At 45.5% G+C, this 21296-nt stretch overlaps 1 long non-coding RNA gene across 1 annotated transcript; it reads left to right on the top strand.

Annotated features, from left to right (window-relative positions):
• The first annotated feature begins 2213 nt into the window (after positions 1 to 2213).
• Positions 2214 to 19999, top strand: LOC136329055 (uncharacterized). Its single transcript, XR_010730144.1, has 2 exons — positions 2214 to 2271; positions 19076 to 19999. It is a non-coding gene; the product is annotated as an uncharacterized lncRNA (long non-coding RNA).
• The last annotated feature ends 1297 nt before the right edge of the window (positions 20000 to 21296 follow it).

Raw genomic sequence — 21296 nt, 5'->3', positions numbered from 1 at the left:
TAGATGCCCTGACCTTTCCTATCACTGTTCATGAAGTTCAGATCCTCCCCTGACCTTTTCCCCCCAGCATTCAGATAGTCATGCGGGTTAGTGGCAGAAGCCGATCAACAGCTGCTGGTTGATACAGTCACAGCAAAGAAAATCAACAACTGCTGGTTGACAGAGTCACAGGAAAGAAAAGGCGCAATGATACTTTCCCCTTTAACTTTTTGAATTAATTTGGTTTTTTATCCCCCCTTTTCCGGGTGTGTGTGCTATCATTTATGGCACAGGGATAATAGCACTGTGCTTTCCCTACAGATTAGTAGTAATTTCTCTGGAAATCAGACAGAGGGGTGAGTTCCACAGAAAAGCCTATAAACTTCCTTGCCCGGGCCCATAGACATAGGAGGCTGGCTATGATATCCCCAGAAAAGGGCTAAGTCTGTGGGAAAATTCCCTCCTATAAATCATATTAGGAAAAAATAGATTGTGACTTATGAATAGGTAGAAAACAGTAACTATACACAAAAGCACCTTTCAGCCTTCACCTAATCCATTACTTTACCTCCCTAGCCTTTTCATATAATATAATAGAAAAACTTTCCTTTCCTCTTGCATACCTGACCTGCAGGTAGTGGAATGCTCTGAGAAAAATTAAAGTTAGAACTTAACTAGTATATGAATATAGTAGACAAATAAAATTTGACTAGACAATAGGCCATTAGGTAAGGTAGAGTTATTAATCAATACTGACCTTTTAGAAGCTTGCACAAAAATTGTTGTTGCTGTTTTCAAGTTATTGTATAACTGTACTTAGAATGACTTACCACCTGATTTATAGCTTATAGAAATGTACTAACAGTTGCCTAGAAATATGTAACCATAGTGAAACAAAAACAATTATTAATCAATGCATTCTATATACCATGTGATTGTAACAGTGTGTGTCTATGAAAATAAAGCTGTACTAGCCATTGGCGAAGATGCCTGGCAGTGAATGCTAAAGAATTCGGCTCTCTCACTCGTTTCCTGCCAACACCCTCTCTTCCTGTGGGACCCCTGGATTCCCCCTGGGGCTGGACCCTGGCAGGTTAGATCCCCCCTTAGAGGGGGAACGGAATAAGGATGTTAGAGAATAGCCCTTAAGCATTAAACCCCCAGGACAATAAGATTCTGATCCCCATCAAATTCGTCTAGGCCACTGTTGTGTTTCAGCTCCAGGTCCAGAAAAGCAACAAAACCAGACAAGTGACTCCATAGCTGATTTCAGGAGCATTGATTAATGAGCCCCTGGCATTGACCAATCAGCTGATGACTATTCTGTTGAGATCCTCCCCGGGACCTCCCCTAAAATCTCTACCCTGAAAAGCCCTAAGGACAAAGGGCCCAACAGCTTTACCTCCTGAGAGCCTGTGTCTTTCCCCAACCCCCAACCCCCCCCCCCAGGCATGTTACCTTTACCCTTCTTTCTCCCAAGCTCCAGGGGCCCCTTCTTTTGCCTCTGTAACTTGTTTCATGAGCCCATTTCTTCTACCTCTATGACTTTTAAAATAAATTTTCCCTTATAGTTTGAGTCTTGACTGGAATTCTTTCCTAGCCAGAATTTAAGTATACCAAGGTCGCTGAACCCAGGGTCAGTCTAACCCCGCCGTCTAACACCTGGTGCCATTTTCAGTCTTGCCGCTGCCAGCAAATCAATTTGGGGAGAATGGACATCTGAATGTTATCAAGTCTTCCAATTTGTGGTACATCTCTTCATTTGCTCAGTTCTTCTTTAATTTTTCTTAGTCGTATATTACAGCTTTTAGACAGAGGTTTACAGATTTTATGAGACACGTTTCTAGTATTAGATATTGTCTGATGACAATGTCAGTGATATTTTTAAATTTTCACTTGCCAATTTTTTTGCTAGTATAGTATAAATGTTCCTTATATCCTGCAACCTTGCTAAATTTACTTATTAGTTCCAATAATTCTTTTTGGATTCCAAAGGGTTTCCTAAGTAAACGCTGTATCATCTGAGCCTCAGTTTCTCATCTGCCTAATGGGCATAATATCAATTAGCCGTTTTAGATTGACTGCCTGAAGAGAGTTGTACTTCTTACATTACGCTCCTTGTACTTGAGCTAGTTCTTAATCAGCAAGGATTTGGGCTCAGAGCCCAGAGTCAGCAGCTGCTCTCTGTGAAATCCCCTTATCACTTTAATCTTCCTTAGTCCTCACCTTTTTCCCAGAAAGGCAGGAGCAATCTCACCTGATGGCCCGGCCTTGGGTCCTGAGAGAGACTGGGTGAGTCTGGAAGGAGATGCTGTATCTGGGAGAGCCCTTGACCCACTTACCACCTAGAAAGGCAGGGAGGCTGGGACCGAAAGGATGATAGGGTGGGGGGATGTCACCGGGTGAAGAGGAGTGAGAGCACTGAGCAGCACTGAGCCAGGTGTGGGGGCAGGGCTGGCTGGCTTCCAGAGCCTATGAGTCTGTGCCCTCACACAGGGCCCCTGCGGTAAGGGGGGTTAGTGCTCTGCAGTCAACATCTTGAAATTCTTAATAATATTTCAATGGGGAAAAGGGAGTACATTTTCATTTTGCACTGGGTTCTGCCAATTATGTACCAATCTTATATGGGGTGGGCATAAGACTGTCACCACAGGAGCTGTAAAAATGACAGAGGGCAGGACTGGTGTTGGTCAAATAAGTTTGTAAGTATGATATATATGTTTGCTTGCTTATAGTTTGCATTGTGTGTGGGGGACAAGCTGTAAGCAGGCAGGGTCGGTTATACCCTAAGGCTTAGTTTTAAGACTAAGCCTTTCCCATCCTAAGTGACTTTGTATCAGAGACTTCCTTGTTTATATATTGGATTAAAGGTTTTGATTTCTACACTATAAAATGAGACAGACCAGGAGCTTGCTCTCTCTTGGTTCCTGAGATTAGCATTAGAGGAGAAAGCAGAGAAAGGAGAGCAGAGAAAGGCCACGTGGAGGAGGCCAGGAGACGCAGCCAAGATGGCAGAGTGCTGAAGGAGAAGCCAGTTTGTGCAGAGAGAAGGAGATGGGGAACAGAGGTGAATAAGACTGGTGAGGTAGAAACTTTGATTCTAGGAAACTCAGGTAAGTCAGTGGCTTTGGGAGCCCTGAATGGAAGGGAAGTGTTTTCCCACTGTGTGTATTTCTTGCCTGCCGGGTGCAAGCTAGGATTAAAGGTAATGAATGGCCCACCAGTTCTTGGCTCCGTTGTTTCATTACCGTCTGTCCGAATCAAATGCGAACCTGCATGGGCCAGGTGGCTGTGATGGTGGTCGCGGCTACTGGCTTTACAACTGGAGTCATGAGTTATCCCTGCCACTGCCTGACCCTGGACAAGTCCCTTTCCCCCTCTGAGTCTCAGTTTCCCATATGAACAGCAAGGAGGGCAATTAGATGTGAGATGTAAATGATTTAGAATTGGGGGGCAAGACTAGGAGAGTTCAGGGCAGAGGACTTTTCTTGCCCACTTCCCATGCCCACTCCACCTTCCCACCCCTGAGCCCTCCCCGGGACTAATCTGATTAATCCTGTGGAATGTGCTGACTTATCCGAGTTTCCTAGAATCGGTGTCAAACAGGTCCTGGTTCTCCCTGCAAACACTCTGCTTGCATGGTTCAGGGGTCATCATTCCTCTGAGGACTTGGTTGGCATCCTGGAGGGACTCCAGTCCCCTACAGGCTGTGGGACAGTGCACCCTCCACACCTGATCTCTCCACAGAAAGCCAATCTCTTTATTTTTTTAATTTTTATTTTATTTTACTTTTTTAGATTTTATTTATTCATTTTTATTAGAGAGAGGGGGGGAGAGAGAGAGAGAATGGGGAGGAGCAGGAAGCATCAACTCCCATATGTGCCTTGACCAGGCAAGCCCAGGGTTTTGAACCGGCGACCTCAGCATTTCAGGTTGACGCTTTATCCACTGAGCCACCACAGGTCAGGCCACCAATTTCTCTTTAAAGATCTCCCCCTATTGGGGAATAATGGGGCAGATCAAGACTGCCAGAGGCTGCCTTCATAGAGCCTGGTCCAACCACAGAATCCATGAGTCACACAACAGAGACAGTGGTGACCCTGAAAAACTGGGGGAGTCGCAGTACTCCTGGTCTAACAGAGCTTCAGCCATACCTGGAGCCTACAAAAGCCCATCTAAGTTACCCTGCAGTGAGTCAAACTGTCCGGACCTTTACATCCTAGCCACGGTCAGTCACCAGTTTGCCCTTCTGTGAAATGGGGGAAATGATAGCTCCCACCTCCTAGGTTAGAAGGGTTAAATGAAAAGCCCTGGGCTCACAGCTGCCATCTACGATGACCCCAGGAGGCAGTTCTTCCTTGGGGGAAGCCAAGGCTCAGAGAGAGCAAGCAACTTGGGAAGTTGCTTCCCAGCAAGTAAGGACAGAACCAGGACTCAAACCAGATGTGCCTGATGCCAGAGTCTAAGCCCAAGATAACTGGCCCAGCTGAACTCCGGGGCCCAATGGGTGCTGTTCTCCTTACCCTACTCTGCCCCTCTCACCTCTCTGGCCTGTCCCTGTTCATCTCCTTCCCAGCCATTCCCCATTGGCCTTCCCCTGCTCCAAACCTCAGACAGGCTCTCCACATCCTGTGGGACCGCCAGCGGGCTGCCTCGCTCCCCTTCCCTCCCGAGTCTCAGGGCCTCCCAGGGCACCTCCCTGACTTACTCTGCCTCCATGACTCTGCCCCTATTGTTTCCATGCCTAGAGTGCTCACCCCTCATCTTGCCTTTTGAACTGATGCACACCAGCCCAGATGTCCTAATCAGACACTTTCTTCTCCTTCAATTGGCATTCCCCCCCCCCCCCCCATCTCTGTCTCCTAAAGGAATCAGTTTATATCTCCATCTCAGCTGCCTTGGATCTGGCATGAATTTGTTTTCCCCAATTGACTAAAACTTCCAGGAGGGCAGAGGACCACTTCAAGTTAGCTTTGACACAGCCAGCTGTGTGACATGGGGCTAGCCACTTCCTCTTTTCTGAACCTCAGTTCACTTATCTATAAAATGGAGCTAATGACCCCAGCATGTTGCCAGGCACAAAACAGGTGTTCAGTAAAAATGCTGACTCTGAGCCTTCAGCCTGTATGCAACTTGTATCACTTACACGGCTTAGCCCAAAGCTTACAAACTCTCCATGCTCAGCTGTCCTCTTTGTTTTCAACTGTACATTTTCTTTTCACACTTGCTAGCCCTCAGTTTTTGTTCTGTCAAATTGACTGTCATAACACATGCACACAGCAGGTTGTTGTGAAGACAAAATGAAGCAGTGCTTTCGGGGGCCTGGCCCAGTGCAGGTTTTGTGGGAGTGCTGCTTCTTTCTTTTCACCCTTCCCACCAGGAGACACCTGGACCTCCCACGTGGCATCAGCCAGACAGCATCCCTCCAAGGGCATCAGCTGCTCTTAACCCAGGAGGGCTGTAGCAGGAGGCAGGAGGCAGGAGGCAGTCCCAACCACAGCAAAGGCAGCTCTCTGTGCCTGAACTGCGGATGGAGGCAGGGCAGCTGCTGCCTGCTGACACTCTGTCCTCATCCCCCACCCCCTTCCAGACTTCCTCTCCTCCTCCCCCTCCTCCTCCTCCTCCTCCTCCTCCTGCCTCCTCCTCTTCCTCCTCCTCCCATAGCCCCAACCACAGCTCCTGCAACTTGAGACCTCAGGCTCAGCTCCTTCAGGTTCACTTTGAGGAGGCAGAGCTCATCACCAGACTCTGGGGCCTTGGCAAGTCCTTGCAGTGCCTGGGCCTTGGGGGTTAGCCAGGGCCAACTTTGACAACCTAAGAACTTGGAAAGCAAAATTTCCCCACCTCCCATCACACACAGTTGTGAAGATTACGAACGGCTGACTCTGAAGCCAACCTTAGCCAACATTAGCCACAACTGGCTGAGTCTTTGGGCCAGTTATTTAACCCTCTGTGACTCTGTCCTCATCTCTAAAGTGAGATAATAGTACCTACCTCACGGGGTTGCTTTGTGGACTAAATGGAGATACATGTATGGGTTTAGGGCAGCAGGGCCCCAGCGAGCACTCAGTAAAAATGAGCTGTTGCTATTTTATCCCTGTCCTGTGAGTGGTCAGGACAGGGACTATGATTCCCACTGATAGTAGCTGAGGCCCAGGAAGGGGACACGACTTCCTAAGACCACAAAGCATCACAAACCGCGTGGGACCTCACTCTTGGCCTCACTTCCTAGACCAGCCCATCAACCGCCACAGCAGCTCTACCTCACAGTCCTCTGGGACTCCCGAGAAACTCCTATTTGCTGAGTGCTGGAGGGAGTCACACCAGCACAAGACCGGATGGGTCTCCGGCCACAGGAGGGAGAATGTAAGGAGAGAGTACTTTACATGAAAGTTACAGATGAGATGATGGAGGCTCACGGAGGTCAGAATGCTGGCCCAAGCTTACACAGCTGGCACGTGGCAGCCAGGTCTCAACCCACTTCACTTGAGTCCTCTGGCCCAAAACAGATACTTTTCAAGGATACCCTGATTAGAGCTCACCAACTAGGCATCCACTGTCTCCAAGACTTAGAAAGAAACCCGACTTTAAAAAAACCCAAGGATAGGCTCAGGCGCTCATTCCCCAGCCAAGAATCTCCCTCCTCCCTCCGTTACTTCTGCCCAGGGCTACAAGGCCCAGCCCTGCCCCTTGCACCCGCCTAAGTGCAGAGGAAGAATAAAGTCTTGGCAGCCCCTAAAGAGTGTTGCTGCTACTGATGATGACACAGGGCAGGAATACCATTTGAGATAACGGTTTTATGTTTTTCTCCTGATGTTTCTCCAGTTCTTCCCTCTTTCAAGTAAGGGCTCTATTTTCCTGGCTCAGAAGAGGTTTGTGGTAGGGCCTAAAGCATAAGTTGCTTGCTAAACACTTCCCTTCCAGGGGTAGATTTCAAGAGCTTATTACATTTGTGAGGAGGTCCTCTGGGGAAAGCTTGGGGAGAGGGTACCCTCTGAGGGAAGCTCGGGGAGAAGGATAAGACAGCAGCCCTGCGTGGGTGGGGGGTACATGCGCCCTGAAATAACAGGAACTCAGGCAGAAAAGGCACGTGGTTCCAGCCCCTCCAGAGACTGGAGGACCCACATGGCCCTGCCAGCACCAGGAGCTAGGGACAGTAGGACTGGGCAGTGACTGGTGTGGACCAATCTGTGCCTTAGGCTGCCCCACGATGCCCTTCTCATCATCATGAGGTGATTAAGTTGATTCCTAGAAAAAAGCTGGAAGGTAATACACACCTGCACTTGCTTTGTTTACCTCACCTCCCACACTCGGTGACTTGGAGGGGCTGTGCTGTTATCCTTGCGGAGAGAGCAAGTCACCTGCCTGAAGGCCTTTGCCCAGTCATGTGGAAGGACTGCTGGCATTTCACAGAAACACTTGTGTCCCGATCTGCCCCTCGTTTGGATGTGTTTTCTTCAGGCAACAATCCCATCCCTGCAGGAAGTCTTCCACTCTCCAGGCTCCCCCTCCCACCAGGCACCTCCTCCACCTTATCTCCACAGGGCTCCCCTATCTCACTGGTGCCTGCGCTCCACTCCACGTGGCTCCCCACCCCAGTTCCTCAGGAGCCAGCCATGCTGAGAGACCAGCCTGGATCAGGAACCCTTTCCCCGGGTGTGTGTGGGGTGCTTCTGGGTTGGGGCTCCCTCTGGTCCTCTCAGCGTGACCCACCGTTTCCCTGTCCCATGGTTTGCCTGCTGTTCTCTGAGCCCAGGAGTGAGACAGATCCCCCGCTGTGCCCCGCACCACCCGGCTGGGCCAGTCCTCACCAGGAGCAATGCCTGGTGTAATTAACAACTAACAGGCTAATGCAGGGCCGAGCCACCACCTGCACAAAATGGAGAAATGGTGGCAACCCGCAGGGCGGGGGTTGAGCCTCCCCTCCAGCCCCCCTCGCTTATCAGCCTGCAGTTTCATCTCCGCCTCGCGGAAAGTCGCTTAAATAATTTACTCCGACATTATCACAGACCCACTCCTGGCGCGGCGGGAAGCGCGAGAGTGAAGGAAGCCGAGGCCGGAATGACAAGCGGGGCAGGCGGGCTCCTCTGACTGTGAACCCTGCACCTGTGTACTTGGCCACAGAGGGGGTCGGGGTGGGGGACAGAATGCCAGGGAGGGGGGAAAGGGGCCTCCAATCCCAGGGCCTGTCAATCTCTTCCAAGGCTCACCAGCAAAATAAGCAAAGTCACACCTCTCCTATTCCTATCACAAGATAAAGAGAACCCCCAAGTTCCCAAGGCACGGCGAGTGGGTCCTGGCACCTGCAGAGTCCTTCTCTCCCCTTCCACCAGTCTCTGCTGGCTAGGCAATCTCAGCTGTACCCCAAACCCGCTCAGAGGGGCACAGAGACCCTGCTGGCCTGTCTTCCTCCTTTCTTCTTCCCTTTAGCCATGCCAGACATGAGTGTGCATGCTCTGGGAGCAGTGACCGAGAGTGACCGAGACTAGGCCCTGTTCTCACCGGGCTTTGCAAATCGAAGTCAACAACAGACAAGGAAATGACTAAGCAAGATAATTTATTGAGTTACTAAAGCAGGATGTTGGGGTAGAGTTATTCAGGTAGGGAGGCCACCTCAGCTACCAGGTAAGCCAGGAAGGGGAGGCTGAGCTGAGGCTGAAAGATGATGAGAAGATGTAGGGAAGGGAGTTTTAGACAAAGGGAACAGCAGATGCTAACGGAGAAACAGACCTCAGGATCAACTATTTGCCTTGGGCTTCCTGTGTCACCATCCTCATCCCTCCAGTCACCCCACGACTCATTGCTGTTCTCCTTCCAGGCCCTATAGCTGAGGCTGGACAAGAAGCAGGTGTTGGAGACCTGGGGCTTGAGCCAGGGAAAGAGGAGCCTGGATAGACCAATGCAGAGTGCCAGGAAAAGTCTGGGCCAGGGCCACAGCATCCATTTCCAGTTCTAGATCTGAAATGAATGATTGAGGTCTGTGGTTAGCTTCCTGATTCCTTACTTGAGTTTCTGGGCCTCTGTTTCCTCATCTGTAAAATGGGAATAATGATCATACCTCCCATAGAGAATTGAGATAATAAAAAGTAATAACACATTAATAGCATTTATTTGTTATTATGATAGCTAATCTCTTTAAAACACTACATATGTGCTAGGCACTGTTCTAAATGCAATCAAAATAATTATTGCAAAGTGCATAGATTGGAGCCTAGTACTCAGCAGGTGCTTAATAAGTGGTAGGCAAATGCACTGAATGAACATTCCCAGTTTTCAAGGACAATTCCTCCCATCACAGATGAATATGCACAGGGGGCCTCCTGTGTGCCAGGAATTGGGCCACGTGTATTAAATCGTGCCTTTCCTTCCCCGTCAGGTGGTGGGATACTATTGTAGGCCATCAGAGGTAGGATATAAACAGTGGATGCTGAGGCTGCTGTAATACGTGTTATTATTGTTTTAACCCATCTTCCCACAGTTATTTGCTCTACACAGACAACTGACCATATTATGTGATGGGCTTCACACCACTTTGGGGACTGCAGAAGGGGAGGAGATCTCATATGCTTTGCATATGGCTCACTGACAGCCTGGCACACCCTTTGATCAAATATTTAGGGCCTCAGGTGTCCTGTCTACAATATTAATGTGGTGGGCCAAAGGCCTTGGTTGTAGCCATGCTGCGGGCTGGGGCTTCAATAATGAACGAGGCCTCACCTGGAGGAATGTGAGCTGCTCTGGCCCATGAATAGGACACAGACACCACAGAAAAACATCTGAGATGAGCCCCTCACACGTAAACTCACACACTCGGAGCCATTCCGTTGCAGATGTCAGCACAGCATTTGGTAACAGTCATCTAGAGACTTTTTTAAAGCTTGTACAACTTTACCCCTGGGTTTTCCTTGAAGTCTAGATGAAGGGAATAATAAAAAAGTGGGAAAAACTTTATGTTTAAGAATATTTATTATTTATAATAAAAAATTAGAAATATTCAAAAATTCAAACAATAGGGATTAGTTAGGGAAGTAATAGTATAACCTCTGGGCAGAATATTCACTCTGTAGCCATTAAAAATTATGTTTACAGGCCCTGGCCAGTTGCTCAGTCAGTTAGAGAATCATCTATAAATACCAAGGTTGCGGGCTCAATCCCTGGTCAGGCCACCGATGGGAAGCAGACAATGAATGCACAACTAAGTGGAATAAGTGAATGCTTCCCCACCTCCCTCTCCCTTCTTCTGTCTCTTTAACATCAGGCAAAAAAAATATTATGTTTTACAAATAGTTTTAATGACTTGGAGACATGATCGTGATATGATTAAATGAAAGGACAGGATAAAAAAATGCTATAACCAGTTAACACAATTATTAAGATGACTATTTAAATTGGGCAGATTTCTTTATCCCTCTGGGCCTGTTTCTCATGAAAAACAGGTACAATCTCTATCACATGGCCTATTGTGCAAAAGAATAAGATGATATTTGGAAATGGCCTATGTCCAACAATTCATGGTTCTTGCTATAAACATTTTAACAAAAGGGATTAGAAGACACTATCCCAAAACTTTAATGATGAGCTGTGCTTAAGTGGTAAAACCATGAGCAATTTAAATTTTCATTTTTTCTTTTCTGTTATCCATCTTTTTTTTATAACACAGTAGATTACTTATACAGTGAGAACATTTCTAATGACTTTTATTTTGCTCATTCAAAAAATATTTGTTGAGTGCCTACAATGTACCAAGCACTGTTCTAGGCTCTGAGATATATAGATGAATAAGACAGACAAAAATTTCTGCCTCCATCTTGCCTAAGCCAGGGGACAATGAACAACAGACACAGTAAATAAGGAATTATGTAACTGCAAGAAGGTACGAAGGGCAGTTGAGGAAGTGAAGGAGAGTGTGTCTGCTTCCTTGAGGGAGGCAGGTTGCAGGACTGAAGAAGGTGGTGGGGGTTCCAGGTAGAGGGAACAGCCAGAGCAAAGGCCCTGAGGTGGTAATGTGCCTGGAGGGCACCAGAAACAGACAGGAGGCCAGTGAGGTGAGAACCAAGCAAGTGGTGGAAACAGGGAAAGGATGAGACCTGGTTAGGCAGAGCCTGAGGGCCACAGTACAGACTTCAGTGAGCTGGGAGCCATGCAGGGTTTGGAGCCCAAGGCAGCTGTAATGTGACCTGGATTTGATCAAGCTCATTCTCAACACTGAACTGAGAAGAAACTGCAGGGGACATGAACAGAAGCAAGGAGACCAATGGACAACCCCTGTGAGTACCCAGGCCTGGGGAAGCTCAGGCCAGGGTGGGAGTGTGGAGGACACTGGCACCTGAAAGAGGAGCCCACAGATCTGACAGACTGACTGTGGGTGTGAGAGACAGACTCCCAGAGTGATCCCAAGGCTTCTGGCCTGGGCAACTGGCAGGAAAAGCTGTCCTTGCAGATGGATTAGGAGATGAGGATGGAAAGCAATCATTTAAAAATAAACCAGCACAGCCCAGAGGGGTGTCCTGTGTGCCCACAGGAGGTGGAGCCTGGCAAGGCCTCCTGCGCACCCACGGGGCAGCCCGAGCTGCGGTCTGCAAGCCCATACGCCGGACAGAGCAGGTGCCCCAGTGCCTGAGGAGGTGGTGGCAGCAAGGGGCCAGCAGAAAGACCATACCTCGGGAATAGAGAGGCCACACATACTGGCCAAGAGTAGATAAAAGCCAGCCTAGGAGTGCAGCTATATTTACAATGGCATTAGGGCCCAGCAGAGGCAACCACAAATTCTGTATTGCCTGTAGCTCCAAGAAGGTTGCTAAGGGCCAGTCAAAAGCAGTGACCCCCACTGGTCTGCGCCAGGTTCTGGCCAGGGAGGTCCAGGGCTGTTACATCCAGTGGCAAGATATGGAGAGCATCAGCTCAAGACCTAACAACCCTAGTTAGAGTGGTATCTTAAGGAAAGACTCCTCACACCTGACCCAGCTAAGGCATAGAAAACTCTGACACAAATAGAAAAAAGAGCAGTAGCAGCAGACAAGTAGCCCACAGAGGATTACAAACAGCAGCAGAGGCCAACCCAAGAAGATCTAGAAACAACACAACTGAAAGCTGGAGGCAGACAGCACTAAACCTATACTCAGCTAGCTACACACACAGCACATCCAAAGGAGTAGTCTATACAGAGACAAAATGGGAAGACAGAAAAATGCAATTCAAATGAATCAACAAGAGAAATCCCCATAAAAAGAACTGAATGAGATGGAAATAACCAAGATACTGAATGCAGAGTTTAGAATAATGATTATTAGGATGCTCAAGGGTTTTAGAGCAATAATAAATGGACATAATGAGCACCTAAACAAAGAGATAGCAAGCATCAAAAAAAGACATTGAAATCATAAAAAAGAATCAGACAGAAATGACAAACACAATATCAGAAATGAAGACTACACTAGAAGGAATTAAAATCAGGCTGGATAAAGCAGAGGATCAAATTAACTATTTAGAGGACAAGATAAGTGAAAGCACGGAAGCAGAACAGCAAAAAGAAAAGAGGATCAAAAAGTCTGAGAAAACTCTAAGAGATCTCTGTGACAACATGAAGAGAAACAACATTCACATAATAGGAGTTCCTGAAGGAGAAGAGAAAGAACAAGGGATAGAGAACCTGATTGAAGAAATCAAAGCTGAAAACTTCCCTAAATTGATGAAGGAAAAAGTCACACAAGTTCAAGAAGCACAGAGAGTTCCATAAAAGAGAAACCCAAAGAGACCTACACCAAGACACATCATAATTAAAATAGCAAAGCTAAGAGATAAAGAAAGAATACTAAAAGCTGCAAGAGAAAAGCAATCATTCACTTACAAAGGAGCCCCAATAAAGATGACATCTGCCTTTTCAACAGAAACACTTGAGGCCAGAAGGGAATGGCAAGAAATATTCAAAGTAATGCAGAACAAGAACCTACAACCAAGACTACTTTATCCAGCAAGGCTATCATTTAAATTGAAGGAGAAATAAAAAGCTTCCCAGACCAAAAACAAAACTAAACTAAACTAAAAAACTCAAGAAATTCATTATAACCAAACCAATGCTGCAAGAAATGTTAAGGGGCTTGTCGTAAACAGAACAAAGGGGGGAAAATCTAGTTAAAGAGGAATATAGATTTAAAGAATAAAATGGCAATAAACAACTACATATCAATAATAACCTTAAATGTAAATGGATTAAATGCTCCAATCAAAAGACATAGGGTAGCTGTGTGGGTAAGAAAATAGAACCCGTACATATGCTGTCTACAAGAGACCCACCTCAAAACAAAAGATACACATAGACTGAAAGTAAAGGGATGGAAAAAAAATATTTTATGCAAATGGAAATGAAAAAAAGCTAAGGTAGCAATATTTATATTTGACAAAATAGACTTTAAAACAAAGGCTATAGTAAGGGATAAAGAAGGTAACTACATAATGATAAAGGGAGCAATCCAACAGGAAGATATAACTATTATAAATATCTACGTGCCTAATATAGGAGCACTAAATATATAAAACAGATTTTGATGGACATAAAGAGCGAGATCAACAGCAATACTATAATAGTAGGGAATTTCAATACCCCACTAACATCAATGTATAGTTCCTCAAGAAAGAAAATTAACAAAGAAACAACAGCCTTAAAGGACACACTAGATCCACTGGATTTAATAGATATCTTCAGAACCTTTCACCCTAAAGCAGCAGAATATATATTCTTTTCCATGATACATTCTCTAGGATAGACCACATGTTAGGACACAAAATGAGTCTCAGTAAATTTAAGAAGATTGAAATCATATCAAGCATCTTCTCTGATCACAAGGGCATGAAACTAAAAATCAACTACAATAGAAAAACTGAAAAACATTCAAACACTTGGAAACTAAATAGCATGTTATTAAATAACAAATGAGTTAACAATGAGATCAGAAAGAAATAAAAAATTTCCTTAAAACAAATTAAAATGAACACACAACAACTCAAAATTTATGGGACGCAGCAAAAGCAGTCCTGAGAGAGAAGTTCATAGCATTACATGTATACCTTAAGAAGCAAGAAAAAGCTCAAATAAACAACTTAACCCTGCATCTAAAAGAACTAGAAAAAGAACAGCAAGTAAAGCCCAGAGGAAGTAGAAGGAAGGAAATAATAAAGATCAAAGTGAAAATAAATGACATAGAGGCTAAAAAAATATATAGAAGATCAATGAAACCAAGAGCTGGTTTTTTGAAAAAGTAAACAAGATTGATGAACCTTTAACCAGATTCACCAAGAAAAAAAGAGAGAGGACTCAAATAAATAGAATTAAAAATGAGAGTGGAGCCCTGGCCGGTTGGCTCAGCGGTAGAGCGTCGGCCTAGCATGCGGAGGACCCGGGTTCGATTCCCGGCCAGGGCACATAGGAGAAGCGCCCATTTGCTTCTCCACCCCTCCGCCATGCCTTCCTCTCTGTCTCTCTCTTCCCCTCCCGCAGCCAAGGCTCCATTGGAGCAAAGATGGCCCGGGCGCTGGGGATGGTTCTGTGGCCTCTGCCCCAGGCGCTAGAGTGGCTCTGGTCGCAACATGGCGACACCCAGGAGGGTCGCAACATGGCGACGCCCAGGATGGGCAGAGCATCGCCCCCTGGTGGGCAGAGCGTCGCCCCCTGGTGGGCGTGCTGGGTGGATCCTGGTCGGGCGCATGCGGGAGTCTGTCTGACTGTCTCTCCCTGTTTCCAGCTTCAGAAAAATGCAAAAAAAAAAAAAATAATAATAAAATAAAATTAAATTAAATTAAAATGAGAGTGGAGAAGTAACAACTGACACAACAGAAATATAAAGGATTGTAAGAAAATACTATGAAGAACTGTGTGCCAAACAATTATACAACCTAGATGAAATGGACAAATTCCTTGAAACATATAATCTTTCAAAAATCAATCTGGAAGAATCAGAAAACCTAAACAGACCAATTACAACAAATGAGATTGAAACAGTTATCAAAAAACTCCCAACAAACAAAAGCCTTGGTCCAGATAGCTTTACAGGCGAATTCTACCAAATATTCAAAGAAGAACTAACTCCTATCCTTCTCAAGCTATTTCAAAAAATTCAAGAGGAGGGAAGACTTCCAAGCTCCTTTTATGAGGCAAGCATAATCCTCATTCCAAAACCAAGCAAAGACACTACAAAGAAATAAAACTACAGGCCAATATCCCTGATGAATTTAGATGCTAAAATTCTCAACAAAATATTAGCAAAACAAATCCAGCAATACATGATAAAAATTATACATTACGATCAAGTGAGATTTATTCTGGGGAGGTAAGGCTGGTACAATATTCGCAAATCAATCAATGTGATTCATTATATAAACAAAAGGAAGGAGAAAAATCACATGATTATATAAATAGATACAGAAAAAGCATTTGATAAAATCCAGCACCCATTTATGATCAAAACTCTCAGCAAAGTGGGGATACAGGGAACATACCTCAACATAATAAAAGTCATCTGTAACAAACCCACAGCCAACATCATACTCAATGGGCAAAAATTAAAAGCAATCCCCTTAAGATCAGGAACAAGGCAGGGGTGCCCCCTTTCACCACTCTTATTTAACATAGTCCTGGAAGTCCTAGCCACAGCATATCAGACAAGAAGAAGAAATAAAAGGCATCCAAATTGGAAAAGAAGAAGTAAAACTATCATTATTTGCTGATGATATGATACTGTACATAAAAAACCCTAAAGTCACAGTAAAAAAAACTACTGGACCTGATAAATAAATTCAGCAAGATGGCAGGATATAAAATTAATATTTAGAAATCAGAGGCATTTTTATACACCAACCATGAACTGTCTGAAAGAGAAATTAAGAAAACAACCCCTTTCATTATTGAAACAAATAAATAAATAAATAAAGCACCTAGGAGTAAATTTAACCAAGGAGGTTAAAGACTTATACTTGGAAAATTATAAAACATTGATAAAAGAAATCAAGGAAGGTACAAACAAGTGGAAGCATATATCGTGTTCATGAATAAGAATAAACATCATTAAAATGTCTATTTACCCAAAGCAATTTATAAATTCAATGCAATTCCTATTAAAATACCAATGACATACTTCAAAGATATAGAACAAATATTCCAAAAATTCATATGGAACCAAAAAAGAACATGAATAGCCTTAGCAATCTTGAAAAAGAAAAATAAAGTGGGTGGTATCACACTTCCTGATATCAAGTTATACTACAAGGCCATTGTACTCAAAATAGCTTGGTACTGGCATAAGAACAGGCATATAGATCAATGGAACAGAACAGAGAACCCAGAAAGAAACCCACACCTTTATGGACAATTGATATTTGACAAAGGAGGTAAGAGCATACAATGGAGTAAAGAAAGTCTCTTTAACAAATAGTATTGGGAAAATTGGACAGCAGCCTGCAAAAAAATGAAACTAAACCAACTTACACCATTCACAAAAATAAACTAAAAATGGATAAAGGATTTAAATGTAAGTCGTGAAACCATAATCATCCAACATCTCTTGCAGCAATATCTTTGCTGATTTATCTCCATGGGCAAGTGAAATAAAGGACAGGATGAACAAATGGGAATATATCCAACTAAAAGGCTTTTGCACAGATAAAGACAATATGAATAAAATAAAAAGACAAACCACACAATGGGAGAACATATTTGACAATACGTCTGATAAGGGGTTAATAACCAAAATTTATAAAGAACTTGTAAACCTCAACACCAGGAATACAAACAATCCAATCAAAAAATGGGCAAAAGAAATGAATAGACACTTCTCCAAAAAGGACATACAGATGGCCAATAGGCAAATGAAAAAATACTCAACATCACTAATCATTAGAGAAATGCAAATTAAAACCACAATGAGATACTACCTCACATCAGTCAGAATGGCGCTCATCAACAAAACAACACATAATAAGTGCTGGTGAGGATGTGGAGAAAAGGGAACCCTCCTGCACTGCTGGTGGGAATGCAGACTGGTGCAGCCACTGTGGAAAACAGTATGGAGATTCCTCGGAAAATTATAAATGGAACTGCCTTTTGACCCAGCCATTCCACTCTTAGGAATATATCCTAAGAATACCAAATCACTGACTCAAAAGAAGAAATGCACCCCCATGTTTATTGCAGCATTGTTTACAATAGCCAAGATCTGGAAACAGCCCAAGTGTCCATCAGTGGACGAGTGGATTAAAAAGCTGTGGTGCATATACACAATAGAATACTATGTGGCTGTGAAAAAGAAGGAAATCTTACCTTTTGCGACAACATGGATAGTCCTGGAAACTATTATGCTAAGTGAAATAAGCCAGGTAGGAAAAGAAAAATATCATATGACCTCACTCATTTGAGGAATCTAATGAACAATGTGAGCTGAGGAACGGAACAGAGGCAGAGGCAGGATCAAAGGGACCAGAGGGAAAGTGAACAGAAGGAAAGGGGAGGAGAGGATGGGATCGTAGAAGGGAAAGAGATTGGTGAAATTATATATACATAACACAGTGTTATAGAGAGCAGAAAAGCAAATCCTGGAGGGAAGGGGGGAGGGCGTTAGGGGGAGGGGGACAAGGGAGATGTGGAGAGGAACACGGGGGTGGGGGGATGTATTCAGTGGGACACTTGAATCTATAGAAACATAATAAATTAAAATCAATGAAAAATATAAAATAAAATAAATAAACCAGCACAGAGGGAGGAGATTTGGTGTGCAAGGCTCCCTGGGCTGAAAGGAGCCAGGGAGGAGTGGCCATACCCTGGGTGTGGTGGGTCTGGGGGAGCCCCAGGGCCGGGTGACTAGTGAAGGAGGCTGAGCCTGTGATGAGGAGAAGCCGCTGGCGGCCGGGTAGAAACAGTTCGGGGCTGGGCCACTTTAGGACTCCCTGGAGACCCCTTCCCCCATGGGCTTCCTCTATTCCAGCAGGAGAAATGCTGGGACTATTCTAGAAGCCTGGAGCCTCTCTAATACAACTTCCACCCCAGCAGGACTTCCCACTAGAGCTTTCCTGCCAGAAGGTCCCTTGGTCCCTCAGCCTATGCCCTCACACCTCTGGGAACACGGGCAGGAGGCGAGGAGGAAGTCAACTTCCTCCACTGTTCTTCTCGTCCTTACCCCCACTCCTCTCCAGGGGTCCACCCAGCTTCCTGGAGACTGTGCCCAGGCAAAGGCCTCTCTTGCTGTGCCTTCGCCTGGAGGCCCAGGAGCCTGGAGTGGAGAGGCCTGGGAGGACACTGAGCTGGGGGGGGGGGGTAACGCCTAACTCAGTCTTCTGCTATTAACTTGTGCCTTCACCTGCACCTTCCAAATTCCATCCCTTCACCGTCCACCATCCTTCCATCTTACTCACCTGTCTGTCTATCCTCATAGTCAAAACCCATCTAATTATCTTCTGTTCTCCCATATACCCTCCCCTGCCTCAGACAGAGCAGATCTAAATACTTGGCCTGGCCCTCTGCTAGCCTTGTGCGTGCCTGAGACACACTCCCTGCCCTCTCTGCCCCTCAATTTCCCCCTGTAAAATGGGGCATTGATACGTATCTACCTAGCAGTGGTTGTTGGGAACATCGCATAACACCTTGCGGAACACCCACCACACATCTGGGAACAGCCAGCACTTGAGGGTGACATTTCCCTTTCCTTTTGTTTTCAGGGTGACATTTCCCTTCCCTTTTTCCATCCTCTCTAGAGTAGAAGATACTTTTATGGCATCCAGACCCTTGTCCTGGCCCCTCCCACCCATCGCCACCCGCCCACACACAGACCATGTGTCAGGTGGCCAGCAAGGAGTAGAGGAGAGTGCTCCCGAATATTCCATTCTGGGAAGGGACAGAAGGAACAGAAGAGGAGCAATATAGCCTTAGGATAAAGGAACTCAATTCTCTCTCATGGTGAAATTTTAGGCAGCAGTTCATAGGTGAGGGGAGAATATTTGCTGAGTCATATTCCTGGCAAAGAAAAGTACTTTGTCAATTGTAGAATGCAGTACAAATGCAAGAATTGTTATGATTCTAATGACTTCTGTTTGCTTGATTCTCAAAATGATACAGGGAAGTGGAAGTGGCCATTGCGCTCATTTTAAAACGGAGGAAGCCAAAGCTTGGAACTGGCAGTGGGCAGCCAGCCCTGACCCCTTCAGAGCACCTCACCCACCTCCACATGTGTCTCTGCCCCCAGTGGAGCGCCACAGACTGATGCTCTTGTCCCGGCCATGAGAGAGCAGCCCTCTGCTTCTGCGGACTCTCCATGCCAGGCGGTCCCAGTCCTGCCTGTGCAGAATGAAGATTGTACCTTACAAATGTCACTTGTCATGAGGCAGTGGTTCCCCTTGGACTGCCTCCTGCCTGACTTTATAAAAAGCAATTTATGATGTGTCAGGTAATGGCAGGAGCTACGAGGAAGGCCCACCCTGCACCGCCTTGGGCATCTGGCTGAGATGGTAGGCTGCCAAGCAGGGGGACTAGGAACTTTTGATTAAAGCTGGGAAGGAACAGTGCCCGTGGGCCAGCTGAGCAGAGAACCAGAGATCTTGAACAACGCTGCAGACTTCAAAAGGGCCTACCCAGTGGTGGGATTCAGCCAGTTGGCACCGGTTTGGCAGAACTGATACTTAATTTTTTGTTGAGTTCAGTGAACCAGTTGTTAAAATGGCACTTGTAATCAGGGTTCTTTCCAAGGTGGGTGCCTGGGCAGCTGTCCAATGTGGAAATCACGAATTTACTTTTTTTAACATTCATCTCCACAACAGCGTATTCTAAGTGCCCGTAGTCATGTTCATTCTGTCCATAGTGAAAAATACTGCAAGTGAGGACTCCAATCAAGAAGCAATATGGAAATATCTTAACAGTTCTATTGTTTTTTGTCAGGTATCATTTAATATTTTTTCATTAATATTTAAAAAATCTTTCTTATAATCTAGTTTTGGTACCTCTTTTATTGTTCTTATGTAAGTATTAAATGCATGAAATAATAAACTACCTTTTGTATATCATTTTTTTATACTTAAAATGGTCATTAGGGCAGAGAACTGGTTGTTAAATTATTTGAATCCCACAACTGAGCCCACCCCAGTCACACCTGCCAGCAGGGCATCCACCCCGAGATGCCTCCAGTCTAACTGCTGAGCCAATCGCAGGGCTAGCAGCACCTCCCAGAGCCATCTCTGCCCTCCACGGAGCCCCCAGCTCCGGGGGTGGGTGGACAGACCTCACTGTAGTGGTCTACATGCTAAGGATTTTGGACTTAATGAGGCAGAGGGTGAGGGTGGCGGTGGCGGAATCTATGTAGTCTTTCTGAACATCTGGATAGCTTTGAGAAGAGTTCAGGGAAATTCTTTTAGAATAATAGATGAATGACAGGTTACTAAGGGAAGCAGAAAATGTCACCTTTGAGATTGATATCAGAGTGGCCAATGTGGGCCTTCTCAAATCCCCGCTCTGATGTTCTCCGTGCCAGAAATAGAACCTTTTCAGACATCCATCCTCCATCCATCCATACATACATACATACATCCGTCCATTCTTACATACAGAGTCATCCTATGTCCCGCTGGATGCTCTGTGAAGCTGGCCTGAAGAGCATCTCAGACAGGGCCCAAGGGGCAGGCCCATTGTTGTGTGTCTGGACAATAACCATGATAAAAATGGTGATGCTTACAACATTAACTGGGTGCCATGAACTGTGTTAAGGGTCAGACACATATTCCCAGCAGGAACTCCCCAGAACAATCCCATGAAAGTAGATCTCATTAGCTCATTTGCAAATGAGAGCACTGAGGCTGAAAGAGATTAATTGCCTCATCCTAAGTCCTATTATTTATAAATGTTATGGTTAGGACTTGATTCCAAGTCCATGTGACCCCAAAGCCTATGCTCCCAAATCATTCTAAAGCCTGTCATGTGTGTGTGTGTGGGGTGGGCTTTGGAAAGAAGGGACACAGTATGGCCATGGTGTGTGCTTGGTGTGTGACTTATGGATCACATGTCAAGTGCCCCTCTGCCGACTCATTCTCTTGTTTAGTCCCCACACCAGGGCCACAAAGTGGGTGGCCAGGGCTCCTGGTGTGTATGGGAGCTCCCACGGGGAACAAGCCAAGTCTTTAGAAGGACTCTTGGCCATATTGTAGCATGAAGTAGTTCTTCAAGTGGCCAGATTTAGTGTCTCCAGGTTGGAGAGAGGCAACCACAGCACATTAAAAATGACAGTGAAGAGTGTAAATTATCAGGCACGGCTGCTTAGGTTTATGCACTTTGCCCATAATTCTTGCTCTGT

This window comes from Saccopteryx bilineata, chromosome 3 (genome assembly GCF_036850765.1).
Source record: "Saccopteryx bilineata isolate mSacBil1 chromosome 3, mSacBil1_pri_phased_curated, whole genome shotgun sequence".
NCBI classification, from domain to species: domain Eukaryota; kingdom Metazoa; phylum Chordata; class Mammalia; order Chiroptera; family Emballonuridae; genus Saccopteryx; species Saccopteryx bilineata.
This window is presented reverse-complemented; position numbering and strand designations above follow the sequence as displayed.